This window comes from Mirounga angustirostris, unplaced genomic scaffold, assembly GCF_029215605.1.
Source record: "Mirounga angustirostris isolate CCGP_5_RB_7025 unplaced genomic scaffold, mMirAng1.0.hap1 SCAF_9, whole genome shotgun sequence".
NCBI lineage: Eukaryota > Metazoa > Chordata > Mammalia > Carnivora > Phocidae > Mirounga > Mirounga angustirostris.
In genome coordinates this window covers 104,733,466-104,747,452 of record NW_026991717.1, presented here as the reverse complement: position 1 = coordinate 104,747,452, position 13,987 = coordinate 104,733,466, and the positions used below count along the sequence as shown (strand labels likewise).

The 13,987-nt window shown below is 38.4% G+C and overlaps 1 protein-coding gene across 9 annotated transcripts in view; it reads left to right on the top strand.

Moving 5' to 3' along the window:
* Positions 1-13,987, top strand: part of RTN1 (reticulon 1) — a 385,922-nt gene that overhangs the window by 145,234 nt on the left and 226,701 nt on the right. The gene's annotated exons all lie outside the window — the stretch shown is intronic.

Genomic DNA, 13,987 nt, shown 5'->3' with positions numbered 1-13,987 from the left:
ACTTAGTAAAAGGCACATCAGAGTAACTGTAGCTCTCTCTTCGTTTTCTATATCTGCCTGTCCAGTGTGGAGCCACTAGCTACAACCACGCGTGGCTCTTGAACACGAACTGTGGCTGGTCCGAACTGAGATGTACCATAAAATACGGATTATATTTTGAAGACTTAATATGAAAAAAAAAATAAACTTTTTGTATTGATTATATGCTGAAATAAGAATATTTTTGATATATCGGGTTAAATAAAATGCGATATTAAAATTTTACTTTTTAAAAGTAGTGATTAGAAATTTTTAAATTACGTATGTGACTTCTATTACGTTTCTGTTGGACAGCGCTACTGAAATGTTTGTGGTTCAGTTGGTTTGTGTAGAATATGACGTTCAGTTCCTGCAAAATAGTACCTGTAGTGCCCTTTCCCGTCAGCAGATGGCCGCCTCATTCAATAGACTATAGTTTTAAACTACTTTCTCAAGAGAAATAGAAGTGTAGATTTTAAAAATATTTCTTGCCAAAGGCGCCTGGGTGGTTCAGTGGGTAGAGCGTCCTACTCTTGATCTCAGGGTATAAGTTTAAGCCCCACATTTGGTGGGGAGCCTACTTAAAAAAAATTCTTACATTTATCTAATAACAATTCAACATTTGTCGTGATTCAATTATTTTTTCTATAATGTTGACTAACTGCATAAACATTTTTAAAAGTAAATTAATTTTCCCTCTACATTTTTTATTTCACAGGAATTTGTTCCCATCTGTCATTAATTAATGAGTTAAGAATAAATTAATTAAAATATTTGTGGCTTAGGGGTTTAAAAGAAATACCAGAGAAATCTGATTCCTATTTGTATTTTTAATGTATTTGAAAGCCTAGTTGAAAAGATGACCTGCCTAAGCAAATATTCATCTTGGGGTATAAAGACTAGATAAAAATAGTTTAGAAATCTCAAGTTTTAGATTAAGAATTTGGGTCAGGAAACAATGAGAATTTTATACATCAAGCTTCTCGTTTGGGGGGATGGAGCTCTTTTGGATAAAGTATAGAGATTATTAAAGTATATTGTTAGAAATCTGTTATGACTCTCCTAGCCAGTAAAAGACTAGGAGAGTGCTAATACACAGTTTTCTTTATATTATATAAACAAGTAATTTTAAGACTTATTTCAAGGTTTTGTATTCTTATGGCTTTTAACTGTAATTACCCTTTGTTCCAAATACCATCTAGAATATGTTAACAACAGGCAATTCTTCCTTTGAGAATTACTCAGGACAAAGGCTTTAGTTTGGCAAATCACCAATGGTTATTAGCCTACAGCTACACGAGAACTCTGACTCAGTTGCTGACTGGCCATATCCTAGAGCTTTTGCAATAAATATAGAAGTGGAATTACTGGGGAAATGCATATCAAAACCACAATGAGATATCACCTCACACCAGTCAGAAAAAAAGACAAGAAACAACAAATGTGAGTAAGGATATGGAAAAAGGGGAACTCTTATTAACAGTTGGGAATGTAAATTGGTGCAGCTACTGTGAAAAACAGTATGGAGTTTCCTCAAAAAATTAAAAATAGAAATATCGTATGATTCAACAGTCTTACACAATTCATATATGCAAACAATGAATCATGGAACACTACATCAAAAACTAATGCTGTAATGTATGATGATTAACATAACATAATAAAATAATTTAAAAAAAAAAGAAATATCATATGACCCAGTAATTCCACTACTGGGTATTTACCCAAGGGAAACAAAAACACTAATTCAAAAAGATATATGCACCCCTATGTTTATTGCAGCATTATTTACAACAGCCAAGATATGGAAGCATCCCAAGTGTCTGTTGATAGATTAATGGATTAAGAAGATGTCCTTACAATTTATACATCACTACATGTAGTTGAGTATTACCTTACATATCCCAAACCAGTGCTGCTTTGACTCTATAGAGATTTATCCACATTTTTTTCATCTCTAGTATTTTACAATAAAATACTTGAGAAGTTAACAGATCAAATGTGAGACACCCCTTCCCCACCCCACATCATTGGCTTACATTCCTTAATTTGATGAAGCTAATCTGCTACAGGATTAAAAATACTGGGGATTTGCTCCTGTTTTCATCTGTCTGCCCCAGACTAGTGGGAGGCAGCAGTTTTGCCTAAGTGAATCTTCACTGAACCAAACTTTCCCTCAGGTGGACAGTTGCAAGATCTAGTTGGAAGAGGAAATGTTAGTGAGCCCTTTTCTCTAAAGATATATAGCCATTTTCCCAATGACATTTCCAGTATTAAAGTTGATATTTTAAGCTTCATTTATATGTCTCATCACTATTTCCCAGTTGATTCGAAGCTTGGAAGGGAAAGGGGGGTATTTATTTGCCTTCTAAAGCCTGATTTCTATAGTTTGGGTTAAATGTATTTTTGTACGATCCAAATGTTTGAAATTTAAAGTGCAGGGGTGCCTGGGTGGCTCAGTCATTAAGTGTCTACCTTCGGCTCGGGTCATGATCCCAGGGTCCTGGGATAGAGCCCCACATCGGGCTCCCTGCTCCACGGCAAGCCTGCTTCTCCCTTTCCCACTCCCTCTGCTTGTGTTCCCTCTCTCGCTGTCTCTCTCTGTCAAAAAATAAATTAAAAAAAAAAAAAAAGAAATTTAAAATGCATATTGACACTGAAAAAGAATATTCTGTAAGTCAGAATAAAGAACTCTTTTTCCATTTTAGGAAAGTGAAAGTGTGCTCTGCTGTTACTATAGATCTACCTCCTAGCTGCATGTACACAAAGATGATAGTGTCTGTAGAATTTAGAGCCAGTCTACACAGAAACACTTTATTTGCTTTATAAACCATGGCTAATGTTCACACGTGTGTACTTGACAAGAGGTCTTGGAAAAGAGATGCAGCACTGTTATCAAATACAGGGAGCTCTAAGACAATTATTGTTTGTAGCCAGCACCATCTTGCTAGCTCTGCCAGAAGGATCATTGTGTGAGCCAGCCTGCAAATCCAACACCTCAGTAGAAGCACAATTTTAATTGTGCAAACACAAGGTGAATGACACCAAGCAGAACGTTAGACTATAATTAATAACTTCAAATGGCCCTCTTAAATCATATCCAGGATATCAAAAATAAGAAAGGCATTCGTGTCCTTGAACACATTAGTAACATACAATAAAAGCTGATACATATATAATGTGAATGTCTTATATGTATTTTCATTTGTATGTATGTATTTATAGATGCATAGAAGAATTTTACTTACGATAACAGGTTTTGTATCAGAGTTATCAGAGTTTTTAAATTATTGTGCTTAGGAGACTTTAAGCATTTAATTCACCTTTTGTCATAATACGGAATCACATTTAAAATCATCCCAGATATTCTTTCTTTGAAAGATATATTAGCAGTCTTCCATTTTTATTTTAAAACCCCCAATTGGCAGGACATGTACCCCATGCCTGACCTCAATCTGAAATGCTATAGATTCTGTCATCTTTGTCTTTTTTGATCTTCAGTAAAGATTCCCACTTATCCCCATATTTAAAAGTCCATGTTCTAATCAGTTCTGATCGATAGAAATTATATGTAGACCATATATGTCATTTTAAATGTTCTATTAGCCATATTAAAAAAGTAAAAAGAAACAGGTGAAATTAATTTTAATAATTTTTTAAAAATCACATTATCATCAGAAAAGTCTTTTTTTTTTAATTGAGGTATAATTGACATAAAACATTATATTAGTTTTAGGTGTACAAATTTGATATTTGTATATATTGCAAAATGATCACCATAATATATCTAGTTAATATCCATCATCATATGTAATTATAGAATTTTTTTCTCGTGGGAAGAACTTTTAAGATTTACTCTCAGCCATTTTCAAATATGCACTACATTATTATTAACTATAGATATGATGCTGTATATTGCATCCTCATGACTTTTTTATTTTATAACTGAAAATTTGTACCTTTGACTCCCTTTACCTATTTTGTCCAACCCCCAACCCCCACCTCTCGCAACCTCCAATCTGTTTTCTATATTCATGAGCTTGGTTGTTTTTTGTTTTGGTTTGGTTTGGTTTTATAGTCTGCATATAAATGAGATCATACAACATTTATCTTCCTCTGTCTGACTTACTTCACTTAGCATAATGCCCCCAAAGTCCACCCATATGGTCACAAATGGCAAGATCTCATTCTTCTTATGGCTGAATATATGTATACCACAATGTCTTGATCCATTCATCTGTCAATGGGCACTTAAGAGTGTTTCCATATTTTGGCTACTATAAATAGTGCTTCACATTAGTGTTTTCATTTTCTTTGAATAAATACCCAGAAGTGGAATTGGTGGATCATATGGTAGTTTTATTTTTAATTTTTTTTTATGAACCTCCATGCTGTTTTCCACAGTGGCTGCACCAATTTACATTTCTACCAACAGTGCACAAGGTTCCTTTTTCTCCACATCCTCGCCAACACTTGTTATTTCTCATCTTTTTGATAAGTCTTTCTGACAGGTGTGAGGTGATACATCTTGTGGTTTTGATTTGCATTTTTGTGATGATTAGTGATGTTGAGCATCTTTTCATGTGCTTGTTGGCCATCAGTATGTCCTCTTTGGGAAAACGTCTATTCAAATCCTCTGCCAGTTTTTTAATCAGATTGTTTGGGGTTTTTTTCTGTATTCAGTTGTATGAGTCCTTTGTATATTTTGTATGTCAGCCCCTTATTAGATATATGGTTTGCAAATATTTTCTCCCATCCAGTAACTTGACTTATTTTGTTGATGGCTTCCTTTCCTGTGCAGCTGAAATCAATTTTAATATTTTCAACCCAACATACCAAAATATTTTCAGTTCAATATGTACTCAATATAAAAAGTCATTAATGAGCTATTTTCCATTCTTTCATAGGAAGTTTTCAAAATTTGGGGTGTATTTTATCCTTACAGCACATCTGAATTCAGACCAGCCACATTTTAAGTGCTAATAGATACCCATATTCAATTGTGTAGTTCCAAATGATTGATTTTAATTTTTTCCATTAGAATTTAGATGAATATTGGACTTAGGTTTGGCTGCACTGAAAGAAAACACAAAATAATCATAGCTTTATAAAGATAGAAATTTATTTCTCTCTTATAAAAAGTTAGGAGATAGTGGTCTGGGGCTAGTAAGGTGTCAGGATCCAGCTTCCTACCTTGTTTCTCTGCTGTATGTGGCCTTTATTAGCAGGGTTGCCTCATGGCCTAAGATGCTTGCTCCTTCTCCAGTCATCACATCCACCTGCCAGCCAGCAGATAGAAGAAGGAGAAGGAGGAAGTTTTATATAATAATTGTATACCATCAGCCAGAACTTAGTGACAGGTCCCCAGAGAGCTGCAAGAGCGGCAGAATATTTAATGTTAATCTAGGGTAGCCTTATGTCCAGCTCAAAATTGGAGGTTTTGCTACTACAGAAGAAAAAGAACTGGATGAGGAGGGAAAACCAGTAATCTTTATTTCAAAAGGGTCTTTGAAAACTCAATAGGATTTCAAAACGATTGTCTTAAATATACCCATCATTGGAAGTAAAACAGGTCTCTTTAGGGCTATACCTTCTTTAGTAGAATTAGCCCCCAGATTTTAGTTTACTGGCAAACCTACTGATATTCAGCATTCTATAAGGTAGAGATTCCGACAGGCTGTGTGCCTTTAGCACTTCAGCAGCACAGAGAACGATGCTTGGGTGACGAACATTCAGAAAAGTGTTTGCCATAGTAGAAAGGTGCCCTCAGTCTTGGCTTTTAGCCAGATCATCGGACATGACCCAGTCTTGTATTCCTACATGCAGATGTTTAATTACCTAGTTATTAAATTTGGGTTGTCATGTGTATAAGATATGTATTAAATCAAGAATTTCTCTGAATGTGGAGCTATTTTCTGGAGAGAAAACGGGCTAAATGGAGGATAACTCCACTTTCCCCCTTTTGGCAGGTGGCTTTGTTACCATTTAACCATTTTGTTAGGGATCTTTTTTTTTTCTGCCTAAATATCTATAAATAACCAGAAGGAAAGGGCCTATATATTATTGCTTTTGTGTTTCCCACACACAACTTTAGTATTTAAATAAACAGATATTTGATATTTCTAATTAAATGCACTGCTCCTTGGGCGCCTGGGTGGCTCAGTTGGTTAAGCGACTGCCTTCGGCTCAGGTCATGATCCTGGAGTCCCTGGATCGAGTCCCGCATCGGGCTCCCTGCTCGGTGGGGAGTCTGCTTCTCCCTCTCCCGCTCCCCCTCTTGTGCTCTTTCTCTCTCACTCAAATAAATAAATAAAATCTTTAAAAAAAAAAATGCACTGCTCCTTGAAAGCTATGAAATCTAGGGTAAATACCCAAGGATCACGGTTACAGATAGTACAAAACACTCAAAGCCATACTCTTCCTGCTTTTATTCAAAGACAGTTTGCCTACCCTCTCAAGATATATCTTTAAAGTTGAAATCAAAATTCTCTCATTCTTTCTCCCTCAATCAATATTCCTGGCTTCTGATTCCACACAAAGCATCACTGTTCCAGAAAATTATTTAAATTGTGTGGAGACTTGAAGCCTGGTGATATGTAAATGAGTTTCCAGCACAAGTTTTATTATGGTGACTTCAGTAATCTAAACAGATACAGCAAATTCTTAAAATGAATTTATTTTTATTTAATTTAGTAAGTGAATACACTAATAGACAGCTTGGGTTTGTTTGAGAAAGGGAAGGAGAGAGGAACCAATGAAGGGAAGTAAAATGTCATCCAGTCAAATAAATGGGAGAGATTCACTATGTGCTTTTGAGCCTCACTGCTATTTTCTCTACTAGACTCTCAGGGAATGGGGTCCCTCTCTCAGTCTCTGTCTTCAGGCCTCAGAAGTGCACTTCCACATAGTGGTTAGTGGGCAAGTGTGCCTTGTGAAATGATGGAGTACTTTTCCTCATTACAGTGACCCCAGGAAATATTGGCTGAAATACTGTCAATATCTTTTTACTAACCAAAGTTGGTTGAGTTAAAAAGATACTTGAGTGGGACACCTGGGTGGCTCAGTCAGTTAAGCATCTGCCTTCAGCTCAGATCATGATCCCAGGGTCCTGGGATCGAGTCCCACATTGGGCTCCCTGCTTAGCAGGGAGTCTGCTTCTCCCTCTGCCTCTGCCTGCCACTTGCCCTGCTTGTGCTCTTTTTCTGTCAAATAAATAAAATCTTAAAAAAAAAAAGAAGATACTCAAGTAAAAATGATGATTTTAAAGAAAGCGCTTGCCCTTCCCACACCAAATTCTTTTTAATACGTTTAATCATGGTTGTGATTCTCATTTAGAATGATTTCAGCAGCCTCTCAACTGGGTTCAAAGACGGAAAAGAAACTAGGAAAGGTAGATCAGAGAATGGAGACGAGAGAACAAATGAGATGCTTGCAGATGAGATTTTTGTTTTTCTATTATAGATGTTTTTCCTTCCCTTGGATGCACTTTATGTCTTGAATTCTTCACTTATCATCTTTACTTCTTCTTATTCAATTGAAGTGATCATTTAATTCATCTGCAATCATTGTTTTGAATGCCTTAATTCTTTAGATTGCCATTGAGAATTTTCCAACCAGAAATTCCATCGGAAAAAAAGAAAACATTCATTTCTTCAAGGCTTTTCAAAACATTCTTAGTTTTTGTCACTGATTTTCTTCCCTTTGGTTTTATTTCTAAGTTCAATTTAGATGAGTTCCTAAGCATTAGGAGTGTTATTTGAGCCATAAATACAGGGCCGCATAAGAGAGCCACGCTAGACATTGGTGAACAGCTGTAATGAGTGACTGACAGGTACTTCAAACTACAAGTTTATTGTGTTGGGGTTTTTTTTGTAATAATAACACACTGTCCTAATTTGTAGAATATCCCTATTTTTTCCTAGTTTTCTAGACTATCAAAGCATATTTACTAGAGAGAGCTTTAAGTTTAGAACTTCATTACAAAAATCTCTTGATTAGAACAAGTTCTCAAGCTTTGGGTCTCCTTTATACTCTTAAAAATTACTGAGGACCCCAAAGAACTTTTGTTGGTATGAGTTACACCCAACTGATATTTATCATATTAGAAATTAAAACTCAGAATTTCAAAACATGTTTATTTATTTTAAAAAGAATAAATGATTACAGTTAACATAAATAACATGTTTATACAAATAATTGTACTTTCTGAAAGAAAAACAGTAGTGAGAAAGAGCATTGTTTTACAAGTTCTTTAGTGTCTGACTTAAGAGAATATGTCTGACTTAAGTGTCTGACATAAGATTCTTACATGTGCTTTTGAAGTGAGTCTGTTGCAAAATCTCAGCTCATGTAGCTTCATACACATGAGAGAATGAGAGTGAAAGGCAAATTACATCCTAATACTGTTATGAAATCGGTTTTGACCTCACAGACCATGAGAGTCATCCACCACACGTTGAGAACTACTGGTCTTGAACAACATTTGGTCCAGGAAGAAAAAAGGCTTAATATTCATAATTGAGAGTAAAGGAGTTTAGAATTCTAGGCCTAGAAGCTACTCCATTCGTTATTGGGACATACATTTTAAATCCATTTTAAAATAATTTCCTCACTATTTAGCTTGTAGAGGTCAAGATCAGTTTTAAAATTCTGAAAAATAACACATATGTGTTTGACATTATTGAATATATTGACATTATTGACATAATATAAGGATATATATACACATTGAGCAGAACTTTAAAAAAAGTTGTCATTTGTGATCCTACTATTTTACCACCGTCATATTGCCTAAAAGAGTCAGCATGGTGCAACAGAAATAGCTCAAGGTTTTGAATTCTAATTCAGAATTGACTGGCTTTGTGAATGGGCAAGTTACTTCACTCCTCTAAGCCTCAGTGTCCCCGTTTGTGAAATGGGAATGAAAGCACCTGCATTGCAGTTTAGCATGGATTTTGATGGACAGCCATGCTGAATTCCACCTGGAAACAGGTGGGGGCAGTGGTGAACTGCACGAGTAGGAAGGCTTTGGCGGACCTTAGTGGCAGATGGGCTGCAGAGACCCTACTGAAAGCACATCAGGCTAATCCAAGCAAGATGCAGCAGTGGCATCAGAGAAGTGCACAGATCAGAGTTACCGTGATGTACAGAGACACGGAAGCCAGTGTGAACCCAAGAACGAAAGCCAAAGAGCAAGCCGCCTCATCACCAGAGAGGAGAGTCAAAACGAGGCCAGAATTAGGAACAATTAAGGACCCAGAGACAGTGCAAAGAATCTCAAGAGAGAAATTTCAGGACCTCCTTTGAGGTGGAGGCCAGGCCCAGCCTGATCCAAAAGACAAGCTTTGCCAGTGTGGCCATAGAGAAGGGGTAGGAACTTCTACTGTGCTTCTGCCCAGGCACCAGATGGATCCAGCTGGGTGAAGTAAATATTCCCCCTCCTTCAGCCCCTCTTCCTTCTTAATCTTGTAACAGAAGTGCTTGTTCCTGTGGGGGAACTCATGCCACATAGAAAAAGTAAGGTGGCCGGTTTTCCCACTTTGCCTGGAACTGAGGGGATTTCCCAGGACATAGACTTTCAGCTTTAAAACTGGAAAAATTCCTGGGGTGCCTGGGTGGCTCAGTCGGTTAAGCGTCCGACTCTTGATTTCAGCTCAGGTCATGATCTCAGGGTTGTGAGATCAAGCCCTATGTGGCTTTTAAGCGCTGAGTATGGAGCCTGCTTAAGATTCTCTCTCTCCCTTTGCCCCTCTCTCTCCCTCTCTAAAAAACAAACAAAAAACCTGGAAGAATTCCAGGCAAACTGGGACATGTTGGTCACCCTGTCCCATGGTACAACCAACCCCCACTCTAAAGCAATGCCCATATCACAAGTGAGGCTGATAGAAGTCCTCTCCAGGACATTCTTTTCAGAGCTATCAGTAAAGACATTTCTGTGGCTCCTGGCTGAACTAAGTTAGTGGGATGGATGTCAGGATCTGCCAGAGGTCATTTCTGTCTGAGAGAGAAAGATAAATCCTGATCCCTGATGATCATCTTGATCCAGCTGAGCCTGAAGCAACACTACCCAAGGACCTTTCCGTGACATAAACTTGTAAATTCTTTCTTTTGCATAAGTTTGGATTTGGCTTCTAGTCTGGCTTAATATAGTGGGTACCTTAAACAGAAGGAAGCTTATAAATCATGGCATATACTTAGCTACTAGAAACCTTTCTCACTTTGTGAGAAATTAGTGCTGACTGGGTTAAAAGCTGTAATAAGGGACTCCTAAACTATAAATTGCTCTGCCTTGACCAATGTCCTATGATTGACTGTCTTACATTGACTTGATGTGTCTGGTAATACGGCCTTTACTAGATTAGCCTGTTTCTTGAATTCTGGTGGGTATTGTCAGTGATGTCTTCCTGCCATAACTGTCCTCACTATCTCCTCACCCACTCTGTCTTAGCTCTTCTAGCACTATACCTTGCTTTAAATATCCAACCACATTTCTTCCAGCTACTTGCTAGTATTTAATGCTCTCAGCTCCACCAGTCTTTCTGGGTTTCTAGCTATAAACACTTCTCCTTGACCTACTTGACTACAACTTGGCCATGGTTACCTGCTCTAGTCTCTGCTTAGCCTGGCCTGCCCTGGCAGGCCAGGAGGGACTGAGAACCAATGAACAGAACTTTGGCTTAATCTTTAGACACTTGAATGATGTTCTTGGTTGCAACAGCCTGTTTTTGTCATTATTGGAAACACAGTCCTTTTCCAAGTAATTCTTTCAGGCTTTATGCTGCTTTAGTGGTCAAAAACTTCCTCTCCCATATTATATAACTTTGACTGGGTGGTTGGGTAGGGCAGGGGATGGGGAGTGGTAAATTTGCAGAATAGATTTGTGAAAATGATGAGTCAAGGCTGAGTTAAGAAGGATGCTGCTACAGCTATAGTTTTCAGATTCTAGTGGATATAAGAATAACTTGAGGGGCTTATTTAAATTGCATATTTCTGAGCCTATTTCCAGTGAATCTGACTCAGTAGGTCTGGGGTAGGGCCTAGGATTCAGCATGGTAAGCAAGAATATCAAGTGATTCTGATGTAGTTAGTCTCTAGATCATACTTGGGAAATATTCCTCCACAGTGTGTTCAGAACATGTGCTTGGGGGAGGAAAGACCCTAATAGTCTGGGTGTGCTAGAATAGCTTCAGGGTGGATCATCTTTGTGATTTTCAAATCCTTTTGGGTCTTTTATGATGCTTGGCTTGTTTTCCTTAAGCAGTTTGGTAAGCTTGGAAGTCAGGATGGAGAAACATGGCTATATATATATATATATCTCCCACAGCTATGCCATAATATTCCACAAAACCCAAATTTACCAGAGATTGTTGGAGCTCGTTGCCCTGCCTAATCCATGTATATTATTGAATGTCTTGAGAAGAGATGATTCTAGAGAATTGAACTTTACAGTATCATATTTTGATTGATTCAGCTCAGCAAAGAACCAGAATTACTAGCAGCAGTTCAAGGTCATAGGAGAGAGTGGGCCAGGCCCTGGTCTCAATTTCAGTGGAGCAACAAAGGCTGCTGCAGCATTTGGCTTCTGGGGACATCATCCACATTGAATGCAATGGGCATGGAGCTCCATGTAATATTTGTATTTGTAATATAGTAACATTGCGGACAATGTTGTATAAAAAGAGATATGGTCTCTAATTATTGGGCAAAGTGTATAGTTCCTGAAACTACTTAGGTTGGTAGAACTTTTGGAGGGTGTAGCTTGGATAGTGGAGGTGCTGGGGTTGTTCCATAAGATTCATCCTTTGATTGGGGCCTCATTTACACCAGAGTTGATTTTTTTTCCACTCTCTTTCTCCACTGGGGGCTTGTAAATGGCATAGTGCCTCACCTGCCCAAGCTCAAAGAAGATGAGAAATGTTGGAGCCAAGTTAGCTTCAGTGCATCAGTTTAAGATGACCCCTATGGAGGCCACCAAGTTGGAACATAATGAAGACACCTGAGCTGGTATTTATAGGGCCTTGAATCAGCTTCAGTCAGTAGGCACAGTAATCTGGACAGAATCACTACTATTTCCACTTGGGTGGCCCACATGGACTGACTATTGAGAACTTCCTGAAACTCATAGGGTGGCTTTATCCCAGCCCGAACTGAATAAGCTAAATGAAATTAGCAATCTAGGCCAAGACCAAGCTATAGTTCTGCTGTTAGCACTGTCTGGTGACAGACCCAGTCACCACCTCTTGGCTTCCTTCAAAATCCATCACGATTAAGCTCTGGCTTACCCAAAACAGCAGAGCAGGAAACTGTATTTATTATCATTGGAGTTTTTTTAATCTCTCATCCTCCTGGAGTGGTGGTTTATGAGGAAGTCCAAACTTTAAGGCACCTGTGCTGGTCTATACGTCAACGATTTTAGCTAGAACTAAAGACATGCCAAGAGGCTGGACAGAGTCTTATGTTTCTTTCAAATGTATTTGGAAGGTTAAGGAGAAAGATTACAGGAGAAACAAGAGAATTAGGTGAGGGACTTCAGTTTTAAAAATATTTAGGAATGCTGTGACCTTCTACATGGCCTTGAGCTGGGGGTGGTATTCCTCTATGCATATTTGAGGTCAATGGGCAGCACAGACATGATTGACAGAACCCAAGAGGTTAACGTCAGAGCCTGCAGGTACCAGAGCTGACAGAAGCCTCTATCCCATGGGTGACAGATGTAGAGAGCAGAAAGCCAAGGAGTGGAGAGCCAATGACTTGGGTTTCACTGGGAAGTGGGTGGAGACTTGCAAGGTAAAAGGAGGCTGAAATGAAACGAGGGAAAGGCAAGTCACCAGAAGTGAAGCCATATCTGAAGGAGAAACCAGGACAAGCAGGGCCTGAAAACTGAAATCTAAACCAGTCCATCTCCAGAAGGACAATAATGGTCAAAGCCAGGACTCAGGATACCTCAAGATCTGGAGGTGCCTGATGGAGATGTCTCAGGGTTGGAATGGAGGAGCAGCATCCCTTGAAGGGGTGACCCTGCTTAGTCTAAAGGATCCCCAATGTGTCTTCCAGTTAGGACTCTGCACTTCACTCATTTATTCAGCCATTGTTTATTAAGTATCTACCATGTGCTAGTCACTGCTATACAATGTGCGTATAAATCAATGAGAAGAAAGACACCCAAGAACTCAGTGCTACCCTGTTCAACACAATATATAGGAATAAGTTCATTTTTCCAGGACCAAAATAGCTCTTAGTCAACATGAATCCATCTTCACAATGCTCTTTCCCAATCCCTCTCCTGGCAGCTAGCCCAGCTGGTCAGCCCAACCCCGCTGTTTCCTAGCATTTCTTGACCAAGCAGGGGCCTCATTGCCTGTGGCTCTGTGCTCATTGATTTTTATGGTGTTTCTTCAGCTTGAAATTATTTCACTTTTTTGTTCATGTCAGAGCCGCTACTTAAAATCTTGAGAGCATTCATGTTTTATATATGTCTGCTCAGATGCAGTGTTAAATGCACCCTTATCGCTAACATAATTTAGTTTTCCAACTTTCTACAACTGTGTAAAAACATATTCCACCAACGGTAGTTGGACTGTTGTCAGTTAGGCTTTAGGTAAACCAATGTTTATGACTGGATCAGAATCATCTTGAAGAGACATTAAAAACATCCCCTTTAGAATAATTTGATACCATTTAATGAGTGCTGACCATATGTCAGCCACTGTGCTGAACGTATCATAATATTAAGAGCTCACTATATGTCAGACACCCCATTTAGTGCTTATATTATGTCACTCAATCTTCCCAACAGTCCTGTGAAGAACGTACTCTTATTACAATTTTTTTTTAAGATTTTATTTATTTGAGAGAGAGAATGTGATAGAGAGCATGAGAGGGGGGAGGGTCAGAGGGAGAAGCAGACTCCCCGCTGAGCAGGGAGTCCGATGAGGGACTCGATCCCGGGACTCCAGGATCATGACCTGAG